At 44.9% G+C, this 23,316-nt stretch overlaps 1 protein-coding gene across 1 annotated transcript in view; it reads left to right on the forward strand.

The window, feature by feature from the left end:
- The first annotated feature begins 22,350 nt into the window (after positions 1-22,350).
- The window catches only part of MED12L (mediator complex subunit 12L), a 764,678-nt gene continuing 763,712 nt past the window's right edge, over positions 22,351-23,316 (forward strand). Inside the window, exon 1 of the mRNA XM_029616044.1 lies at positions 22,351-22,724. The gene's annotated coding sequence lies outside the window, so the exon portion shown is untranslated. The remainder of the gene's footprint in view (positions 22,725-23,316) is intronic.

Genomic DNA, 23,316 nt, shown 5'->3' on the forward strand with positions numbered 1-23,316 from the left:
ACAAGTATTGTTGTCAATATCAGGTACTACTTGAGAATCTGGTGATGTTAGTGATTTAACAATATTAAACAGTGTAGCTGGGTTATTGTTGGCTAGTTTAATTTTGTTAGCAAAATATGTTTTTTTCTCAAAGTTAACCTCTCGCCTGTATATTCTTAAAATGCAGTAGTAGTTAGTTTTGGTAAGGGTGTTTTTCTGTTTTCGCCATAAGCGTTCTTTCTTTCGTAATACCGTTTTTAGTTTACATAGTTTGTCATTATACCAAGGAGACTTGGATTTTTGTTTATGTAAGGATATCACAATAGGCCCTACAGAACTTTAAATTGCTGATCCTCTCGGCGCCATTTCTTTTAGCCTCTGCCGCTGCTCTCTGAAGGGAAGACCTGCGCAATCGGCGCCGAGCCCTGTCCGGGGAAGGTTTGTAAGGTCTGTAATCCAGCTCCCTCCCGAGCGGCCTCAGCGCCGATAGCAGAGCCTCAGGAAAAGTTTAAAAACAAACCAAACTCTGAAAAAGAAAAAAACCGCGCCGAGACACGCCGAGTCCCGCCCACCTAGCCAGCTGCAGCCTATCACAATAGGCCCTACAGAACTTTAAATTGCTGATCCTCTCGGTGCCATTTCTTTTAGCCTCTGCCGCTGCTCTCTGAAGGGAAGACCTGCGCGATCAGCGCCGAGCCCTGTCGGGGGAAGGTTTGTAAGGTTTGTAAGGTCTGTAATCCAGCTCCCTCCCGAGCGGCCTCAGCGCCGATAGCAGAGCCTCAGGAAAAGTTTAAAAACAAACAAACGCTGAAAAAGAAAAAAACCGCGCCGAGACACGCCGAGTCCCGCCCACCTAGCCAGCTGCAGCCTATCACAATAGGCCCTACAGAACTTTAAATTCCTGATCCTCTCGGCGCCGCGCGCCGAAGGAGTGCGACAAAGGGGCCTGCCCCTTTGTGCGCCCCTTCGTGCAGCCCTGCAGAGCAGCCCCTTACAGTTCAAACTGACCCGGAATTTATTGAAACAAGCCTAAATGCACCTGTATCTCATTTCGCAGCGCAGTTCAGAAATTCATCCCAACACATTCTTATTCCTGGTCTTTCACCTATGCCTTTACCATTCATTCAGCATGTAAATTAGCAGGCAACCACCACCTATCACTCAAATAGCAACAGACATCATTGTCCAAGCACTCTGCAGTTACCAGCATTCCAGCCTTTCAACGTCCAACCCACTCTCAACCAACACCCAACACACAACATTCATCTCAGAACCTCAAAACATCTCTTCAAGAATCCCTCCCTCACCTCATGCATACATACAAGCTGCATCCAACTCACATCATACACTCCAAGCTGCATCCAACACGCATCATCTGGTTCAACACAGCAACTAAAACTTCATCCAGCACTCCTCAGCCTGACCTTCAATCAACCTCAATCAGCATCCAACACTACTCATCCAGACCTCAGTCATCATCAACCAGCATCCAGCACTCCTCATCCAGACCTCAGTCATCATCAACCAGCATCCAGCACTACTCATCCAGACCTCAGTCATCATCAACCAGCACCCAGCACTCCTCATCCAGACCTCAGTCATCAACCAGCACCCAGCACTCCTCAGCCTGACCGTCAATCAACCTCAATCAGCATCCAGCACTCCTCAGCCGGACTTCAGTCATCCTCATTCAACTTCCAGCATTCAACACAGAGTTCGCTAAACATCTAGCACAAGCACTCATAAGATGGAGAAACCATTTAACCCTCATCTCCACAATAGTCACAACAGTCACAAACACCTTATAAACATCCCACTTATGAAAAATAACAAAAACTTACTTTGCCTCACCTTTCTTCTCATTAATGCTCAATCATTAACCAAAAAATGCATGTTAATATCAGACATATTACAAGGAAAAAACCCTGACTTCATCGCCATTACAGAATCCTGGTTCAAAAACACCGATCAAGTCATTCTGAACCAACTTGACAACAATGCCTATGACACTTTCTCAATCCCTCGTAATTACCGAAGAGGAGGCGGTCTTCTCCTACTTATCAAAAAACATTTTTCATTGAAAATGATCCCACATAATCTCCCAAAATAATTCGAAGTTGCACTCTTCGACTCACCAAATTTACAAATCTGCCTTGTCTACTGCCCACCTAAGCTTCTTGATAGCAACATCTCTCCACTGCTCGAGTTCCTTTCTACCTATATTAATTTGAAAAAACCTACAATCATTCTTGGTGACTTCCACCTTCATATTGATGTCAACCCAAGATCCCTAAATTGCCAAACCCTTATTGACATGCTTTCAAGCTTAAACTGCTCCCTTCAAGTGCATAACCCCACTCACAAAGCAGGTCATACTTTAGACCTAATTTTTACTAATAACTACTTCTCTAATACCACCATTTCCCATAGCCCAGTTCCATGGTCTAACCACCATCTTCTACTATGCAAGACCCAAATAAATTCCAACAATCCAACCTACTCAAAGGATACACAAAATTTCTTCAAATACCAACCTCCTTTTCAATCTGATCTTCTCCTGCAAGAACTGGGTTATCAGCTTTCTAATCTCGACCTCTCTAACATAAATAACGCCATCCAATCCTGGTTTCAAATTACTGAAGAAACCGCTAACAACATTAACCCAGAGAAAATCAAACGTCTAAGGAACAAAAGAGAACAACAAAACCCCTGGTTTAACACCACTCTTAAAAATATGAAAACGGCTCTCAGGAAAATCGAAAAAGAGTGGCAAAAAAACAAACAGCCATTATTACAGCAGAAATACCGCACACATCTAGCCGCCTACAAAAAAACCATCCTGAACACGAAACGTGATTACTACAGTAAAAAAATAAATAACTCAGCCAACAAATCTAAATCATTGTTCAACATAGTAAACAACCTCATCGCCGAAAACAACAATCACAATACCACCACAACAAAAAATTTAAGCCAAGACTTAGCTATCTTCTTTAAGAACAAAATTTCAAGAATTACTGACACCTTCAACACCCCATCAATCATAGAAAAGCATCCTTTATTAAACATAAGTCCTTGGCTTGAATTCAATCCCATTTCCAACTTGGAAACTGAGAAAATGCTGAAAAAAATAAACCCTGCACGTCATGACTTGGACACCATCCCAACCCGAGCTCTAAAGGAAATCGCTCATCCCATAGCCCCAACAATAGCAGCAATCATCAACAAATCTCTTATTGAGGGTGAGCTTCCTACCAAACTAAAAATCGCTACTATCACGCCACTACTTAAGAAAAAAAACCTCAACCCAGAAGATTTAAACAACTACCGCCCAATATCAAACCTTCCCCTCTTTGCCAAATTGACAGAAAAGGCGGTTCTGAAACAACTAAACGAACACCTTGATGACCATAATATTCTATTTCCCACACAACACGGCTTTAGAAAAAACCTCAGTACAGAAACCCTCCTACTCAATCTTTCTGACACCTTATTAAGAGGCCTCGATAACAAACTAGATCACCTTCTGATCCTCTCGATTTGTCAGCAGCCTTTGACACAGTGGACCACAAAAGGCTTATTTTTAGTCTGGAATCCATCGGTCTCGCTGGAAAAACCCTTAACTGGTTTTCCTCTTTCCTTAAAAACAGATTTTTCAAAGTTTCCTACAACAGCTTTTCATCTGAGGCCATCCCTCTGGATACTGGAGTTCCTCAAGGGTCAGCTTTATCACCCATTCTCTTTAATATCTACCTTCTTCCTTTATGCCATCTTTTAACTAGCCTTAACATTATTTTCTACATGTATGCTGATGACATACAACTTCTCATTCCCATTACTTCGTCTTTAGAAGATTCAATGTCAAAAGCAGCCTCACACCTTGAAGCAATACGAAAACTACTAAACAACCTAAAATTATGCTTAAATATGAGCAAAACAGAATGTATACTAATTACAAGGAAAAACTCTGGTATAACATACACTCCTCCCTTCCAATTTGACAACATTCAAATTCAACTCAAAGACAACGTTAAAGATTTGGGTTTCTGGCTAGATAATTCAAATTGTATATATTCAATTCAAACTGTATATATTGTATATAGGTTAGATGCTACAAATTATACTCCCATTCATTTGTATTCATATGTTACAATGTTTTTTACTTCAATAGTTTAATCAATTGTTATCTTGTTAAATGTAAAATAGGGCAGATCTCGCCCTATTCAACCTGTTACCTGGAAACCGATGTGATATCTCGATCGAATGTCGGTATACAAAAGAAATAAATAATAATAATAATAATGAGCTAAATCTTAAAAAACACATCGCAGCAAAAACAAAAGAAGGCTTCTTCAAAATTCAAACACTCAAACACCTTAAACCGCTGCTTCACCCCCGGGATTTCAGAACCGTTCTTCAAACCCTCATCTTCTCCAGTATTGACTACTGCAACTCCCTTCTAATTGGCCTTCCCAATGCAACCTTAAGACCACTGCAGTTACTCCAAAATGCAGCTGCCAGAGTCCTAACTGGTAAAAGAAAATCCGACCATATATCCCCAGTACTCCACAACTTACAGTGGCTTCCTGTTAAAAAAAGAATAGAGTACAAAGTCATCACAATTCTACATAAGACAATTCACAAAGCAGACTTCACTGCCCTGGACAATATTATACATCTGCATAAATCATCACGTACAACAAGATCTACATATAAAATTCAGCTGGATGTCCCTTCATTACCACAAGCCATACTTTCCTCCACCAGAAATAGAGCCATCTCTATAGTCGGCCCAAAATTATGGAACTCTTTACCTCTACACCTCAATTCACAAGAAAATCTTAAATCCTTTAAAAAGGAACTTAAAGAATGGCTACTCTCACAGTCTTACAATGACTGTTCACCCAATGATAACAGAGCATAAAACCTTTTTCATATCCACCTCTTGCCCCTTTTTATTCCAACAATCCTGATTCTCGCCCGACTTGCAGAAACCTTCTCTCTCATTAACGGCTTCAACCGTCAACTTCAAGCACTGCATACATTCTTATCTAATGTTCAATGTACTTGTTAACTTTTTACTAAGTTAATACTCTGTTTCAATCTGTTTTAATGTTATGAATTCAAATGTAACTGGTTCGTTGTAATGTAAACCGGAGTGAAGGCATTGTCAGCTGTACCTCGGTATATAAACAAATGCTAAATAAATAAAAATAAATAAGATATGGTTTTCAGTGGGGATATTGAGTCCAGAGTTTCAGAGATGATGGTATTCCGGTTTTCTATTGATTTTATTCACGTCTTCTAGCAGAGCCATAGGTAATTTGGGTATCACGGACTCAAGAAAGTCCTCAGACATGATAAATTTTTCTCTTTTTTATGGTTTTGACCGAACCTTTTACTTTATCTGAATCTCTGACAAATGTGGAAAAAGAGATCAAATGATGATCAGACCATGGGATTTTTTTCATTTCTATATTTATCTCGAGGTATTACAACATGATCTGAATTATAGAAAATGAAATCTAGAGTGTTGTTTTTGGAGTGGGTGGGCTCTGTAATAAGCTGCTGCCATCCTAACCCAGACATGGCTTCTAAGAAAGAGATTTTAGTGCTCAATTGGTTGTTTGAATTAACATGTAAATTGAAATCACCTAAGATTATTGTCTTTTCTAACTAAGTTCAGTGAGGTGATAAGTTCAAGAAATGTAGATAAATGTGATTCTAATGTTGTCGGAGGACAGTACACAACTATTATATTTAAAGTCGATGACATTATTACAAGCAGTTCAAAAGGATCTGTGTTTGGAGTGAGTTTCCTGATTGGGCCAAGGGAAGATTTTATAAAGGCCAATACTCCGCCTCCTTTACGTTTTACTCTAAAGAAAGAGAAGGCGGTGTAGTCTTTTGGACATAAACTGTTTATGATCACAGTGTCCGTTTCGGCTGGCCATGATTCAGTAATCAACAGGAAATCTGTTTTTTTTATCATTTAAGATATCACTGAAAACAGGAGTTTTTTGTCTAACAGATTGAGCATTGCAATAAATAATGCTTAAGGCAGAAAAAAGCACAGAACATGTCATTAGCATAGGAGTAATTACGTTTAAAGGATGCCTGTTTATGTTTTTTGAAATATAACGTCTATTGCAAGAGATTATTGAGGGATTATAAAGACCATTACCAATCACTATAGGAATCTCCATGATTTAGCCGAAGCCGACTGTATCCTTCTCAGGTCTCATGAAGGGGCTCACAAAGGGGCATGCCCCTTTGTCTTGCTCCGGCGTCACCGCGGGTTAAAACAGCATCACCCCTGATGACATTTCAGAAAGGGGGCGTGTCCAGCCGAGATTTGGCTCGCTGCAACGTGGGACAGTTCAGGTTGTAGAAATAAGCAATTCAGCAGACTTGAGCCAGGTAACAGCGCCCTTGATGATAGTAGAGCTGCAGAGGACATGGCAGGGTTCTGCCCCTCTGGCATCACTGTGGGTTAAAACAGCGACGCTCCTGAAGACGTTTCAGAAAGGGGGCGTGTCCGGCCGAGATTTGGCTCGCTGCAACGTGGGACAGTTCAGGTTGTAGAAATCAGCTGTTGCGATTCCTGGCCGGGACAGCCCCCGGCCAGGATCCCTACCTTCACTCGGGCACCGATGCAGGACCCCCTCCCGAGGAGGCGAACAACGCGCGGGTCGCAGCGCGATTCCCCCGGCGTTCCCTCATGCCGCATCGGCAATTATCAGATGCCTTGTAATTAAGGTTTGGTGTGGTGGTCTAGCTGTGTACTCTCTGCCTTGCCTGCTGCCTGCCTTGACCCTGCCTGGACTCCAACTCTGCCTTGCCTGCCGCCTGCCTTGACCCTGCTGGACTCCGACCCTGCTTGCCTGCTGCCTGCCTTGACCCTACCTGGACTTCGACTCTGCTTGCCTGCTGCCTGCCTTGAACCTGCCGGGACTCCGACTTGCTTTGCTTGCCCCCTGCCGTAACCGTTGCCTGGACTTTGCACTCCACCTCCCGGAGAGGAGTTCATCAGGACTGTTCCGTGGTGAGTACCGTCCGGACCAAGGGTCCACAGCAGTACAGAATTACAAGGCCATGGACCCGGTGGATTTGTCTGGCCTCCAGGCTATTCCGGGCCTGGCTCAACAACTCATGCAACAGCGGCAACAACAGCAGCAGCAACAGCAGTGCCTAGAGACTCTGACGCGAGGAGCAGAAGCTGCTGCCCCTCCTCCAGCAAGCCCTAATCCTTCAACTTCCGTGAAACTCATGCCAGCTCCACCACGATTCGCCGGAGAGGCTAAACAATGTCGAGGATTTCTGAACCATTGCTTCATCAGGTTCTCTTTGCAAGAACAACAATTCCCTACGGATCGTGTGAAGACCTCGTTCATCATCTCCCTATTAGATGGAAAGGCGCTGGCTTAGGCCTCCCCAATCTGGGAACGCGGAGACGCCATCTTGAATGACTTGCTTCGGTTTGTTCAGACCTTTCGCCAAGTCTTCGATGAGCCTGGTCGTCTATCCACCGCCTCCTCTGAACTCCTCAACCTTCGCCAAGGCACCCGCACCTTGGCCGATTTTGCAGTGGAATTTCGTACCTTGGCTTCCGAGCTAGGATGGCATACAGATTGCCTAAGAGGTATCTTCCTGGAGGAGTTGTCTCCCCGCATTAAGGATGAATTAGCTGCACGGGAGATACCAGACGACTTGGAGGCATTGATTGATCTGGCAATCCGCATTGATCGACGATTACAACAGCGTGCTAAAGAATCTAGACCAGCCCGACGCATGGTTCCGTTAGCCCCTTCCTTCTCCCGCCCCATGGTCAACCCAACTACATCTGAGACATCTTCAGAAGGCAGAGAGGAACCCATGCAGTTGGGGAGGAGCCACTTGACTACCGAGGAGAAGCAGTGTCGATGAAGGATGGGGCTTTGTCTTTACTGTGGAAACAAGAGACATCTTCTGGCCCATTGTCCTGAACATCCAGGAAACTTTCGGACCTAGGCATCATTGAGGGGCTGACCCTAGGGAGCAATTTCGCTCCTCACTGTACTGTTCCAGTCACGCTACATTACCACCAAGGATCCCTCATGACATTGGCTCTTATCGATTCGGGATCAGGGGGAAATTTCATCCTAGCTGAACTGGTCCATCAGCTACAATTACCAGTACTTCATCGCAAATCACCCTTATACATTTCTTCGATCCAAGGGGAGAATCTTCCAGGTCAAATCATTGCCTGTACCGCCCCGATAATCCTCCATACGGGGATTCTTCATAAAAAGAAGATATCCTTCTTTATTTTGGAAAAGGTGGTCCACCCCATTATACTGGGCCTCCCCTAGCTGCAAAGACACGCGCCCATCATCGACTGAAGGACTCTTCAAATTACAGCCTGGGGGTCGGATTGTTTCACATCTTGTTTGGACCAGAGACCACAACCCAAGGTTCAATTAGCTGCCACCAAACTCCAACTGCCTCTTCAATATGCAGATTTTGCAGAAGTCTTCTCCAAAGAAAGGGCAGAGATCCTCCCAGAACACCGTCCGTTTGACTGTGCTATAAATTTGCTCCCTAATACCAGTCCACCTAGAGGGAGGGTCTATCCGCTATCTGGCCCAGAATCACTTGCCATGTCTCAATATATCAAAGAGAATCTTGAACGGGGGTTTATTCGTCCATCTTCGTCCCTGGCCGGAGCGGGGTTCTTTTTTGTTCCAAAGAAAGACGGGTCTTTGAGACCATGCATTGACTACAGAGGACTCAATGCAATCACTCGCAAGGATCGTTATCCTCTCCCAATGATTCCGGAATTATTAGACCGTCTGCACGGAGCCAAAGTATTTTCTAAATTGGACTTGGGCGGCGCATACAACCTGGTTCGAATAAAACCAGGTGACGAATGGAAGACCACGTTTAACACTTGCGATGGTCACTATGAATATCTGGTGATGCCGTTTGGACTTTGCAATGCGCCTGCGGTGTTTCAAAATCTAATGAATGAAGTATTTCGGGACTTGTTACATCAAGGAGTAATAGTTTACCAGGATGATATACTAATTTATTCCAAGAATTTGGCCACACACCACACCGATGTCCGAAGAGTTCTTCAACGCCTGAGAGAAAACCGGCTATTCGTCAAACTGGAGAAATGCGTGTTCGAAAAGCAATCCTTACCATTCCTGGGCTTCATTGTCTCCACCACTGGCTTCTGTATGGACCCGGACAAGTTAGCTAGCATCCGGGAGTGGCCGCAACCAGTGGGACTCCGCGCCGTGCAACATTTTCTTGGTCTTGCCAATTTTTATAGGAATTTCATTCCACAATATTCGCACATTGTGGCACCCATCACGGCTTTGACCATGAAGGGAGTGGATCCCAGGAATTGGCCTAGCAAGGCTATCCAGGCCTTCGAGAGACTCAAGACAGCATTTCTTCAAGAGCCCTGCCTCCATCACCCAGATCCTGCTCGGCCATTTATTGTAGAAGTAGACGCCTCGGACGTGGCCGTAGGAGCAGTACTTAGCCAACACTCCAACCAAGGTACACTCCTCCCATGCTCCTATTTCTCCCGTAAATTTTCTCAGGCCGAGAAGAATTATGGCATTGGAGACAAGGAGTTGTTGGCTATAAAGATGGCGTTTGAAGAATGGAGACAATGGCTGGAGGGGGCACAACACACTATTACGGTCTACACAGACCATAAAACTTGGAATACCTTAGCAAGGCACAGCGGTTGAACCCACGCCAAGCCCGCTGGTCGCTATTCTTCAGCCGCTTTGATTTTGTATTACGATACCACCCGGCAACCCAGAACATCCGTGCAGATGCCCTTTCTAGGCTACACGAAACCGAGGACACACCTGAAACCCTTAACTATATTATAGACCCAGCTAAAGTGATACTTGCCACTACGGAGACGGCGCCACCAGAGTTGACGGTGGTCCCCCTTCATCTGTGTACTAAAGTACTCTCTTGGGCACATGATTCCTTTACGGCTGGTCATCCTGGAAGACAACGTACGATGGAACTGTTATCTCACTACTACTGGTGGCCCCAGATGGGTCGGGACGTGCGTGCTTATGTTGACTCTTGCCCGAAGTGTGCCCAACAAAACCGTTACCTGGCCGGCCATGGGGCCTCCTCCAACCCCTTCCACCACCTCAAGAACCCTGGACCCATGTTTCCACTGATTTTGTAGTGGACCTCCCTCCTTCCTCTGGGAATCGGGTTATATGGGTCGTGGTCGACCGATTTTCAAAAATGGCACATTTCATACCGCTGCCCAAATTACCATCTGCCCCTGAGTTGGCTGGGCTCTTCTCTCTTCATGTGTTCCGCCTGCATGGTCTCCCACGCCACATAACGTTGGACAGAGGGCCACAATTTACCGTTAAATACTGGGGTGTGCTATGCAGGAAATTTGGTGTGCAGTTGGACTTTACCACGGCCTTTCATCCTCAAGGGAATGGGCAGGCAGAACAGATCAACAGAGGATTGAAGTTGTTTCTTTGCTTATTTGTGAATGACCGCCAAGATGATTGGTCCACACTGTTGCCCAGGGCCGAATTTTCGCATAATTTCCACAAGCACTCTGCTACGGGGAACTCCCCATTCCAAATTGTCTACGGCAAGCTGCCATGACCTCCTCTTCCTCTATCCTTCTCTGTCACTTCTCCAGTAGCTCATCTTTCTGCACTACAACTGCATGAACTATGGGAGGTCACTAAGGCCAAACTTCTATGTGCGGCTGAGACTACCAAGCGGATGGCGGACAAACATCGTCGACCTTCTCCACTGTTTAACACGGGAGACCGAGTTTGGCTCAGTACACACCACATACGTCTCTGGGTTCCATCCATGAGACTCGCTCCCAAGTATATTGGTCCTTTCTTCATTAGTAAACGCCTGGGACCTGTAACTTATCGCCTGCGGCTTCCAGCCAGCCTTCGAATCCATAATTCTTTCCATGTCTCATTGCTGAAACCAGTGCTTCTCTCTCGGTTCCATGCTGATCCACCTCGCTCACCGACTGTTGCATCTGAGGATGATCCAATTTATCAAGTACGCGAGATTCTGGATGTCCGTCGTAAGCACAGGAGGTGGGAATATCTGATTGCATGGGAGGGATTTGGCCCGGAAGAGAACTCGTGGGAGCCATCAGCGAACATTTTGGATAAAGCTTTACTCCAGCACTTTCATCTAACCCATCTTGGGAAACCCGGTCCTTCCAGAAGGGGGCGTAAGAAGGGGGTTACTGTTGTGATTCCTGGCCGGGACAGCCCCCGGCCAGGATCCCTACCTTCACTCGGGCACCGATGCAGGACCCCCTCCCGAGGCGGCGAACAGCACGTGGGCCGCGGCGCGATTGCCCCGCGTTCCCTCATGCCGCGTCGGCAAGAGCGCCGCAGGCCCCGCCTCTTAAAGGGGCCGCAGCGCGAAGACCAGGCCGGCCCCGGAAATTGACGTCAGCACCCAGGGAGATTTAAACCTCTCCCTGGAAATTATCAGATGCCTTGTAATTAAGGTTTGGTGTGGTGGTCTAGCTGTGTACAATCTGCCTTGACCCTGCCTGGACTCCGACTCTGCCTTGCCTGCTGCCTGCCTTGACCCTGCCTGGACTCCGACTCTGCCTTGCCTGCCGCCTGCCTTGACCCTGCCTGGACTCCGACCTTGCTTGCCTGCTGCCTGCCTTGACCCTACCTGGACTCCGACTGCATTGCCTGCCGCCTGCCTTGAACCTGCTGGGACTCCGACTTGCTTTGCTTGCTGCCTGCCGTAACCGTTGCCTGGACTTTGCACTCCACCTCCCGGAGAGGAGTTCATCAGGACTGTTCTGTGGTGAGTACCCTCCGGACCAAGGGTCCACAGCAGTACATCAGCAATTCAGCAGACTTGAGCCAGGTAACAGCACCCTTGATAATAGCAGAGCTGCGGAGGACAAGGCAGAGTTCTGCCCCTCCGGCGTCACCGGGGTTAAAACAGCGTTGCCCCTGATGATGTTTCAGAAAGGGGGCGTGTCCGGCCGAGATTCGGCTCTCTGCAACAGCTCTAAGACTACATTTTCAAAAGGGAAACTTTGATAAAATGAGGAAAATAGTTAAAAAAAATGAAAGGTGTAGCTGAAAAGGTTAAAAGTGTTCAACAGGCATGGACATTGTTTAAAAATACAATTCTAGACACGCATTCCAGATGTATTCCATGCATTAAGAAAGGTAGAAGGAAGGCAAAATGATTACTGGCATGGTTAAAAGGTGAGGTGAAAGAGGCTATTTTTTTTTTGTGCTATTTTCCTTCAAAAATTGGATCCATCTGAAGAAAATAGGATAAAGCATAAGCATTGTCAAGTGTAAAACATTGATAAGACAGGCAAAGAGAGAATTTGAAATGAAGTTGGCCGAAGAGGCAAAAACATAATAAAAACTTTTAAAACTATATCCAAAGCAAGAAACCTGTGAGGGAGCCGATCAGGGTTAAAGGGGCTCTTAGGGAAGATAAGGCAATTGCAGAAAGACTAAATGAATTCTTTGCTTCCGTGTTTACTAATGAGGATGTTCGGGAGATACCAGTTCCAGAGATGGGTTTCAAGGGTGATGAGTCAGACGAACTGAACCAAATCACCATGAATCTGGAAGATGTAGTAGGCCAGACTGACAAACTAAAGAGTAGCAAATCACCTGGACCAGATGGTATGCATCTTAGGGTACTGAAGGAAGGTTAGTGCAGTTAGTGTAGCTGGGTTCAAAAAAGGTTTGGATAAGTTCTTGGAGGAGAAGTCCATTAATGGCTATTAATCAATTTTACTTAGGGAATAGCCACTGCTATTAATTGCATCAGTAGCATGGGATCTTCTTAGTGTTTGGGTAATTGCCAGGTTCTTGTGGCCTGGTTTTGGCCTCTGTTGGAAACAGGATGCTGGGCTTGATGGACCCTTGGTCTGACCCAGCATGGCAATTTCTTATGTTCTTATGTTCTTAAATTTCTGATCTATTAGTTAAAATTTGTAACCTATCATTAAAATCATCCATTGCAGCTGAAGACTGGAGGGTGGCCAATGTAAACCCAATATTTAAAAAGGGCTCCAGGGTGATGAGTGTGCCTGAATAGAAAACCAACATGGAGAAAGGCAAATGCCCCAGAATTCTCTGCTTAGCCTGCCTTGGCTGTATGAACTCTAAGTGACTTATTGAGAATGACTTGCAGAATTCCCAGGATATCTGGACAGGCAGTCAAGCTGGCTCCATACTGTGATGACTAATCATAGGGTCACAGAAAGCAGAAACCAACGGCAGGAACTTCAGGCTATATGGACACTACAGAGGCAATCTTTCTCAGAGGTTTCTATAAACATAGCCACAGATGTGTTAAATCCCCTGACCAGCAAGATTCTATCAGAGCAAAAGATTACCTAAAAAGTGTTGGTAAATGGGCCCCACCTTGGAGAAATACTCAGGGGTAGCTAGGGATGATCTTATCATGCTGTTGACATGACAACCAATGTAAATTATTCTCTAAGGCAGTCACGCACACTAGAATCTTCTAACCCAGAACAATATTGAATGTTATCTATAAAAGAAGGATCATTTCCTGTATATGAGATGCTGGTGGTCTGTTTGTAAGGGTAGTTGGAGGTATACCTATTTAAACAGGCCTTAGAGTGTGCATAGGTATTCCTGCAACCGCTCACTCCCTGCACACTGCACAGTCAATTGTATTACCAGCTGTTTTAATATTTTGTTTTGTTTGGTATTGCATTAGGTTTGAATCATATTTTAATGTGTGTTCAGTTGTAAACTGCCATGAAGTATAGATGTGTCGCAGGCTATAAATCTTTTAAATAAGTAAATAAATAAATATAGTGGGAGAAATGAGGCAATGGCAACCGCTTTTACCTGGAAAATATATTGCTCTGAAAGATCATCTTAGAAATGTAATGGATAAGGCAAATCAAAATAATCTAATTGAGGACACAGGGCTTACATAACTGTGGCAAAATGGGGTTTTATGTGCCTGTTACAATTCTCTGCTGTGCCCCTATGTCCTCTGCCTTCTACGGTGAGGATGTCCTCCCTTTGCACATCCCTAAGTTACCATGTTAGAGTTATAACCTGATTTGTGCAAGGTTCACAGTTGTTGGCGGCCCAGAGGCTTTCTTTTGGTTATCCAGGGCTGATGGAGTTAAAGCTAGTGCATTTCTTCAAAACAGAGGCATTAAATTTATTTTCCTCAAGGGGTGTGTGGCATTGTAATGTTCTGCTAGTGTGGTAACCAGGGATGTGAAGTGAAACTGTTTTTCATTTTTTTTTCATGTCATTTATTATTTTTCAGCTTATTTTTATTTTGCTTGTTTTTCATGTAATCCCCATCTCAAGCGTACATGCAGGCAGTCACGGGGCTCAATACTGGGGCTAAGTCTTGGCAGTACAGCTCAATCTCGTTCTTGCCCTAAAAGGTAGATTCTATGTGGGGAAAGATGGGAGAATAAATCTCCTAGGCCCTGGGTGTTCTCCCCCCCCCCCCCTTATCTTCTAAGTGCAATAAACAAGCATGGATATTGTGTTGATGTTCCAAGATAATCTTCATCAAGGTAGTTGCTTAATAGGAGTAGAATTGTTCTTGATACAAGACTCTTCAGTAAAATCCTTAAGGCAACTCAAACATAGTACATTGATGAATCTGTAATCCCTTGATCTATCTCTCAGGGTCTCTTCTTTTTCCTTGGAAAGAATGTGAAGCCTTCCTGGATAAGTTAGAATGGATATTCCTTCCCTGAAGGACCTTCCTTGAAATACCTGGGATCTAATGCTTGCTTCTGAACTCACCAAACTTTCTCTTCTCCTTCTCTCATATACCTTATAGGCACTTCCATAGCTTTTGGTACCTCTGTTCCTCCTTGCTTTTTCCGGGTACCATATAAGCTGGGTATCCACTGATTACCGAAATGGAAAGGGAATCCCTTGGAAATAAGTAATACTAGGATGACCAAGAAGTTTAATCACTCCTCTCTCAGGGTAAGAAAAGTGGACAAATATTATGTAAAGCATAACTACTAAAAGAAAAAATTACTTAGATTTAATTTATCAACCACTGGGTGTGAGCTGGAAATTAACCTCTTTACTTTCTAAGGGGGTCATTCTCTAATGCTATCGCTATAGCTCGGGACGGAGTTGGCCCTGAAAGAGGAGGAGTTGGGGCGGCACCGGGGCCGACGCTGCGGACACATCGCTGGCGGTGAAAGGTAAGATTCCTTATCGCCGCCAGTTTCGAGCCGAATAACTATACCTTTTATGGTGTAGTTATTTGGCGCGAAAGCCGGCAGCGATCGCACCGCAGAGGTGCGATCACTGCCGGCTATCGCAGGACCGTCCCCCGCTTCACCCCCCCATTACCACCGGATTCTCTAAGGTCTGCGACCTTAGAGAATTCTCTAAGGTCGCAGACCTTAGAGAATCCAGGCCTTAGTTTCCTCAGCCAGGGCTTTAGGCTTTTACATTACAAGCTTAAGGAAATTGAAACAGATCCTACTATTTCAAATGCAAATTAAAAAAATCCACACAGACACTAGGATTAACTTGTTTCTATGCAAGCAGGAATAAACCATTGCAGCAGCCTCCAGAGGGGATGCTATGGCAAAGATGGTACATTCCTCTACTCTAGACTGCCCTGACCAAACTAATTAGGAAATGCAGTAGAACAGTCTTGAAATCAAGATCCTATTGCAACTTTGCACAGCATCCTGTGGACAGACCACCGAGCTTCCCCGGTACTGGCTAATTACCGTAAATTTTAATTAGGTAGTGTTAGTTGTATAATTCATTTTTCTTGCTTTCAAGTTAAATATTTTCCAGTTCACTGTACCTCCTTTTTTCTTAATGAACTGTTTAGTTAGTTAGTTAGTCCTGTGTCTGAATGATCAGTGACCTGTAGAGATGAGCTTTTGGTTATCCCAGTATTTTTTATATTTAGTCTATAAGGTGTTATTTCTGAGAACTGTGAGTTCCCCTGGATTATGTAGGGGTTGCATTGTCACTAGAAACCAAGGGACAGCTTGTGGGGCACAGCATGTTCTGAAAGGATTCTAGTTAATGGGTGGGGCATGTGCACAGGTGCAGGCAAGATCTGTGCAGTGTTTGCTGGGATCTTCCCAATGACCAACGGGTTAATCCTGAGTGGGTGCTAAGGGTAGCGCTTAGGTGTTACATAACAGTAGCACTGATATCTAAGAGAGCTATAAACTAAGTAATAATATAAGCTTGTTTAAGATAATGATGTCAACAGAGCTAGCATTTTTTCAGTACAAAATTAGATGCTACTCAAGATGTGACTGTAACCGGTGTTTGTTCAGTTATATTAAGATTTTTTACAGAATCTGTGAATGAATGCCTAACCTCTGGACTAAGCTCATCTACAGACAAAGACAAGCACCATTTCTTCAAGAACATGGATATGACATAAAGAATATGTTAGAAGCTCCACTGACGGGCCTTCAGAATAACTAGGCAGCTGCACGAATTTGCATCATGGCTGGCAAAGGAACCACTAACCACATTCATGTATGGTGTTAATCTTGTGTCTTAAACCTGATGTTAATGGATACAACAGGATTGTCAACAGAAATTGTTTTGCTGTTCAGATATTTGAATTCCCTCGCCATATTTATTAGTGTTGCATAAAAGGATGGACTTTAGGTGCAAACACTCCAGTGATAGACACGCTCTCTCTCTCACAGGAAAAAAAAACAAAACAAAACAAGGTAGTGATCAAAAGAGGTTGCTTTAAGAAAATCATTTGGGGATTTCAAAGAGCCAGCCAGTTCATTGCATGTGGCAGTCTTTGAAACATTCATTCCTACTGCTTCAAACAGAGCCATTTTAGCTCTCTCATTTGTCACTTCCGAAGCTTGAAATCACTTTACTGCCCAGAAGGATTTGAACTTTTTCAAATCAACCATGCTACTTTGAAAATAGCGTCAAACAAGCAGCATGAACACACTGACTTAAAATACTGAAAGCCAAGGACAGTGTCTGCCACAGTAGAAACTTCAAAAGGCAAAAAGCCAGAGAACCTTGATTCCTGTTTTGAAGCAGTACAAACATTGGTTTTGTGAATCAGTCATCAATGTGAGGGAAAGAAAGACATTGATATGGACACAGAAATTGCCCTGCATGAAGTCCGAAGGTGGTTCAAGAAGAGAATGAATTAAGAATATCTTGTGATCAACCCACACCTACACAACAGACGTTTAAATAAATACTGCTGTGCAAACAGTTATCTGCAACCCAGGAGAGCAACTCATGATACATTCAGGTTTTGCTGCAGATGTTGCCTACCTAGATTTAGAAAGCTTTCACAGTATAAGCTCCATGCCTAACCCAGCAGTGAGTTTGTGAGACATGGGGTGGGGGATATTTTAAGACCGCCCACATCAGTGGAAAGTCCATGAATAATTTTTATTTGTGGGATTTTTGCCCATTTTCAAGGTGGAAGTAGGTGCCTACTTCCACTTCGAAAATTACCCTGGGAAAAACTGCCCGCACATGTTCGCACCCTCTAACTTGTGTGGATCGTCTCCTGGGAAAAACCTAAGTTTGCCTAGCTCCCAAGCCTTCCCCATCTCCTTGCTGGGGAACAGTGCTTGTCGCTGCAGATAACAGTCTGCACATAGAGGCCCTAGCCACATACTTCTACCCACATTTAGGGCAGCCACTTTTCTAAAAGTTCATTTCTGCAGGCAATGCATTGTTTTGCCTGCTGGAGTGACTTTGAAATTTGCCCTCTTAATTGGGAAATGCAGTAAAGGTATCTGTATTCATAATCTTAAACAAAAGATTTGTTCTCTGCAAAAAAAAAAAGAGAGAAAGAAAGAAAGAAAGGGGGGGGGGGGGGGAGGGGGGAACACACTAAAATACCTATAGTACCTGAAAGTAATCTGCTTTCAACTGCTTTCAAGCGTCTGAAAAAGTGGAATATAAAATAATTAAAAAAATAAAATAAACATGAATTGCTTTTATCTGAGAAGGAGGAGGAGGGCCATTCAAGGAAAAGTCACAAGCAAAAAAGAAACAAAGGTTATAACCTGTTGACCCCCCCCCCCCCCCCTCCACACACATGCACACAAAAGACAGAGGTTTGAGCATGCTACCACTTAAGTGAACAGAAAGGAAAAAAAAAGGGGGGGGGGGGGGGAGGACAATGCAGCTGTGTAACATGAGCCACCAGCCCAGGAAACACAGAATGAAATTGAAAAGATCATCAGACCCTTTAGTGTGAAGGTACTTAACTGACCATTGAATAGATTAGTCAGATATTCAGGTTGGGGATTTGCATGTACAGCCCCCTGGACATCTGCTGGAAAATTTTTAAGAAATATCACTAAAAAATCAGGGAATATATGAGAGAAATGTACTGGAATACAGTCCTAGGAAGGCAACAGATTTTCACCCTAACAAATGTATTCAGACATGTGGGTATCAAGATCTGAGACAACAGGCGGAAGGCCAGGCAGGATAGAGAAGTGTGCACATTCTTTATCTCTCTCTCGTCTTGCCTAGGCCTTTTGGTTGAGAGGTGACCCAAACAGGGTCAGACAACAAATAAAGCAAAAGCCAGGCTGAGAGAAAGTGGCTTATCCAAGCTGGGTAACTGTTATGACTGTCGCTGCCTGACATCTCCACTCCGCCCTTCTTACCTCTCTGGTGACTCCTCCCACGGTTGACGGACGTCTGGCTACCGCGGCGTCTGCCTGCCGTCCTCTCCGGCATCCCCGGTCCGGCTTGGACGCTGCCTCCTGCCATGCTGTCCAGCTGGCTTAGGGCGCATGTGCTGCGCGGCCCTGCTTCAAATACTTTCTTTGGCGCGAATCTCAGGGGCGTCCCCCTGTGATGATGTCACGCATCCCGGATACAAATAGCCTACGCTACTGCTAGCTAATCGAGTTAGCAAAGGGATTAATTACGGATGGGATTCATTCTCCGTACCTAGCTACTCTGCCTCTCCATTATTTGATTTACTCTATTGAGGTACCCGCTCCTCGGGGGCCTCTCTCTTCTCTTTCAGGTCGCTGTCTGGAACCGGTACTCGCTCCTCGAGGGCCCATGTTCCCGGACTCGCTGCCTGGACTTCACTTCTGCCTGGAAGATACCGCTGCCTACACCATCTGTGAGTTACTATCTACTTCTCTCAGAGCTGTTCCCTGGAACCAGGTACTTGCTCCTCGAGGGCCTACCTCTATTCCAGCTCCTGTGTTTCCTACCGAGAGAAACCACTGTCACAGCCATCAAGGGATGGCTGTTCCAGAGCCCTGAGGGACTACAAGCCCAGCCGGGCTTCATCTCTGCTCACTACTGCCACCTCTGGTGGCTCCTCAATACTGTTAATAAAAGATCTATCTGTTTTGTGTGTCCTAAAGCTGAGCCTGACCTGTGGCCCCTCATGGGGCTTCCTCCTGTGGGCGTGGTCATCTGCCACAGTGTCCAAGGGTCCACCCAAAACCTTATAAACAATGACAGTAACAGCACATGATTAACTATGAGCTTAGTGGTGCTAAAATCAGTGAAAGCTGAGGGAGGAGAACAGGAGGACAGCAGCAGGCCTGTAGTTCCCCCTTTGAGTGAGGTGACCCCAATGACAGATCTGGAAATCAAGTGGTTCCCCCCCATGAGCAAGGGGATCCCAGCGGCAGTCTGGGAGTGTGGAGTTGGATCCCCCAGGAGGGCATAGACCCCAGTGGCAGACCGAGAAGCTGATTTGGGTCCCCCAGGAGGGAAAGGACCCCAGCAACAGACCAGGAGGCGGAGTTGGGTCTCTCAGCGGAGCAAAAGGAGACAGTTTAGATACAACGACCCTCTCCCAGGCCAACACTGCCCACCAGCCCAGTTGCATCCTTTCACATGGATAAGACTTGGGATAAATGGGGGAGGATAATAATAATACTTGAGTAAGGGGGAACACAAGAGGTCCCTTCTAGCTATAGGGTGGTATACTGTGGGGGCTCAAAAACCCAAAACTGCCAAATATTAAATGTTCTTACTACCTTGTAGAAATGTAGATAGTTGTGTAGACTGCGACTACTAACTACAAGTAGATAAGTGTGCTGCTTGAATGGTATTAGGAACGTACATATTCATGTAGCAATGTATATACTTGTAAAGGCTAATAAACCTGTATATATTTGTACAAACTGCCAGCCTTGTTCACAGTCCCATTTGTTTTCCTTGGAGTGAAGGAGGGGAAATCCCACCCACTTCCTCCCCAGGTGGAGGCACCAGGTGCCAAGGTCATGAGGACCAATGGAGTTTGCCCTAGCAGGGGCTCCCGCCAGGTCGGTCCTGGACTGAGGAAAGCCCTGCAACGTAAGCGGTCAAGGGGGCATTACACTGCGTTCAGAAACACTGTAAATATTTTCATCTGCATTTTCAATATTTATTTGGCTTAAAATTTTGTTTTAGACTTTGAAGAGAGCAAAAGACTCCACCCAGGAACACACCGCTTTATCAAAGACTTATACAAGATCATTTACAAAGCTTCCTGCTGATGGCAACAAACAATTCGACCTTGAAGAATCAGAATGCTGAGGATATAATTCAATGTATTCACTGTAAGATGTAAAACTTCCAGAAGAATGCTTTTAGGTTACTTAAAAAAAAACCCAAAACAAAGCATAAAAAGTGGCTGAATTAGCACAAGTTTGAAACTTATGAGCAGTAGCACATCTTTCATGTTCATAATACAGTTACCTTAAAAAAATACATCTTTACATCCATTCACCTCATGCTTAGATCAGGAAGGTTTTTTTTTTTTTTTTTTTGATAAATTGTAATTTAAATTGAATTCAAATTTGATTTAAGGGATCAGAAAACCTTTGGGGACATTCAGTTAATTTCAGGTTTTAATTAAGAATCTTCCACTTCAGATGTTTGGATGCTATGAAAGTGCTTAGAGTTCCCAACTTGTATGATAGAGGACTCTGTAGTCATATAGAAGTTGACCATGAACTTCAGAAATAAGTCATCAACTGAATGCACTTTTTTTTTTTTAGATTCACTAACCCACATCATTCAATGTACCTTTTCCAAGCCTGACAAGTTGATCGACTTTTAACATTTATTTATTTATTTAGAACTTTTCTATACCGACAATCATGTAAGAATACATATCACATCGGTTTACAGCAAAACATCAACATCAGTTTACAGTGATATAACTATTTTGTAATACCATTACATAGAACAGGGATTACATCAACTGGGATTTAGGGTTATAAATATGAAATGAATTAAAAAGTTAAACTGATAACATGTAGAACTATAGAACTGGTAGCAACAGAATTGTCAAAGTAAAGTGTGCTGGTAAAAACATGATTAAGACGTGTCACATTATTTTCTACAATTATTTGGCTGGGTTCAGCTTAGCTTGCTCCCCTGTGATGATACAGTTGTTTGTAAACTGAAATGGTCTTCAGCATTATGTCCTATTGTGTTTCAGGTGGACATTTTCTTCATCTTGATTTTGATGGGCTCCCAGTGGTAATGTCACCACTCAGCTTGATGTACTTTACTTTCTAATGCTGTCCTTTAATGTACTTGGATATATCTATGAAGCAATACATTTTATCAATTTTAATTTTTGTGCAATCATATTTTTTAAAGCTATCTAATTTAGGAAATCATATGATAAATTCATATTTCTCTTTTTTTTTTAGTTTTGAAAAAGGAAAGGTTCAGTAGTGTGAGGATCACACTTGTCCAATGCATTTTCTTATTTCATGATTTGACGTAAATAAATGTAGGCAGAAAATGTATGTTGTATATTAATTTCAATTTTTAATATAAGCTACCTTTTTATCCCAGAATTCCTCATTATTTTTTAAATCTGACATCCAAGGAGTGTTGTAGGACTGGGTCTCCCTCCAAACAGCATAACAGGTCTCTTAAGAAGTAGAACAAGTTCACTGGGCCAGTTGGAGGAGGAGGGGAACAGAGGTAAAACACCAAAAGGCAGCTGGAAGGCGACGTTTCTGAAAATCTCGGAACCCGGCGATGGTGCTGCAGTCTGGGTCGAAGTTCCGGTGCCACCAGCAACGCCGTTTCTTTAGCCTGCTACTGTCTACTCTCCCTGCCCCTTCGGTTGTTGCACGGAGGGCATTTTTTTTTTTCAGTTTCGGAGTGTGCTCTCCTGCCAGGGTGGAGAGCATCCAAGGTGCAGTCGGTGGCGATGGGAGGGAAGTCGGGCGCGGTGCCCGAGGCGTTTCCCCATGCTCAGCTGCCCATTTCCAACCTATCATTGCCATTGCCATCCCAGAGAGATGCCGTCAGTTACCGAGAGGTAGGGAGCAGCGCCTGGAGAATTTGAAGGCGCCCCTCCTTGCTCTCCTCCCCTCCCCTTAATTGCTCTGACGTAGCCGGCGACAGGGCCGGTGTCAGGCGGAGTGAGGGGAGCCAGCGCCGGCTCTCCTGCAGTATCCGTGTCCGGCTGCGCAACTGCATCCGTTAGCGCCGAAGTTCAGGGCTATTTTATTTTTTTCAATTCCATTTGAAACCGGTTTAGTTGTGATTGGAACCCCCCCCAAAAGGAGCGGGAGAGAGCGAACAGGAGAGGGGGTGCGCCGGCCGATGCACAGGAGCACCTGGAGGCTCCCGGGAGCGGGGCGCGGGCCCCAGCAGGTAGAGCCGGTGCCGAGGCGCCTGACCCGGAAAGCGAAGAGGCAGCGGGTTGAAGCGGGCGCTTAGCAACCGAGCGAATTAAGTAAAAAAAAAAAAAATATCTCTGATTTCCTCTCCTCCCAGCTTTCCTTGCATGTAGCGAATTGCTTGTTGCAAGAGTGGACGGCGGCGGCAGCACCGGCATCGGTTTTCCGCTCTCCGGAGCTTGGGGGTCGGCTATGATCGCGGTGGAAGTGGGACGGGGGCACCGGGAAACGTCCCGCCCCCACTTCCCAGTGTCGCCCGGCTCCAGGTTAACCCCGGTGGGAAATTTCCCCTCCACGAACAGCAGTAGCAAAGCCCTGACCTGACCACAATGCCCCCCCCATGCACTTTAATATTTTATACTTTCCCGATCTTCAGAAATAAACGACTCAAAGTAATCGCCTCGCCTTTTTTTCCTCCCCTTAATATAAGGCCGTTCTTACGAGCTAACCCGGCTCCCTCAAGCGTTCTGCTCTCACAGTGCTAACAGGTGCACGGCAAAAATGCAAAGGAAAGCGGCAGCCGCGCGCCCGGGCATCCTCCCGGCCGGGCTGCCGTCTCGCGCTCGCCCTCCACGCCGTACTTTTTCCTGAAGTTGGGTCGGGCTGACGCGGCGCTCCCCGGCCGCTTTGCAGTGAACTCATTG

Source organism: Rhinatrema bivittatum, chromosome 9, assembly GCF_901001135.1.
Source record: "Rhinatrema bivittatum chromosome 9, aRhiBiv1.1, whole genome shotgun sequence".
NCBI classification, from domain to species: domain Eukaryota; kingdom Metazoa; phylum Chordata; class Amphibia; order Gymnophiona; family Rhinatrematidae; genus Rhinatrema; species Rhinatrema bivittatum.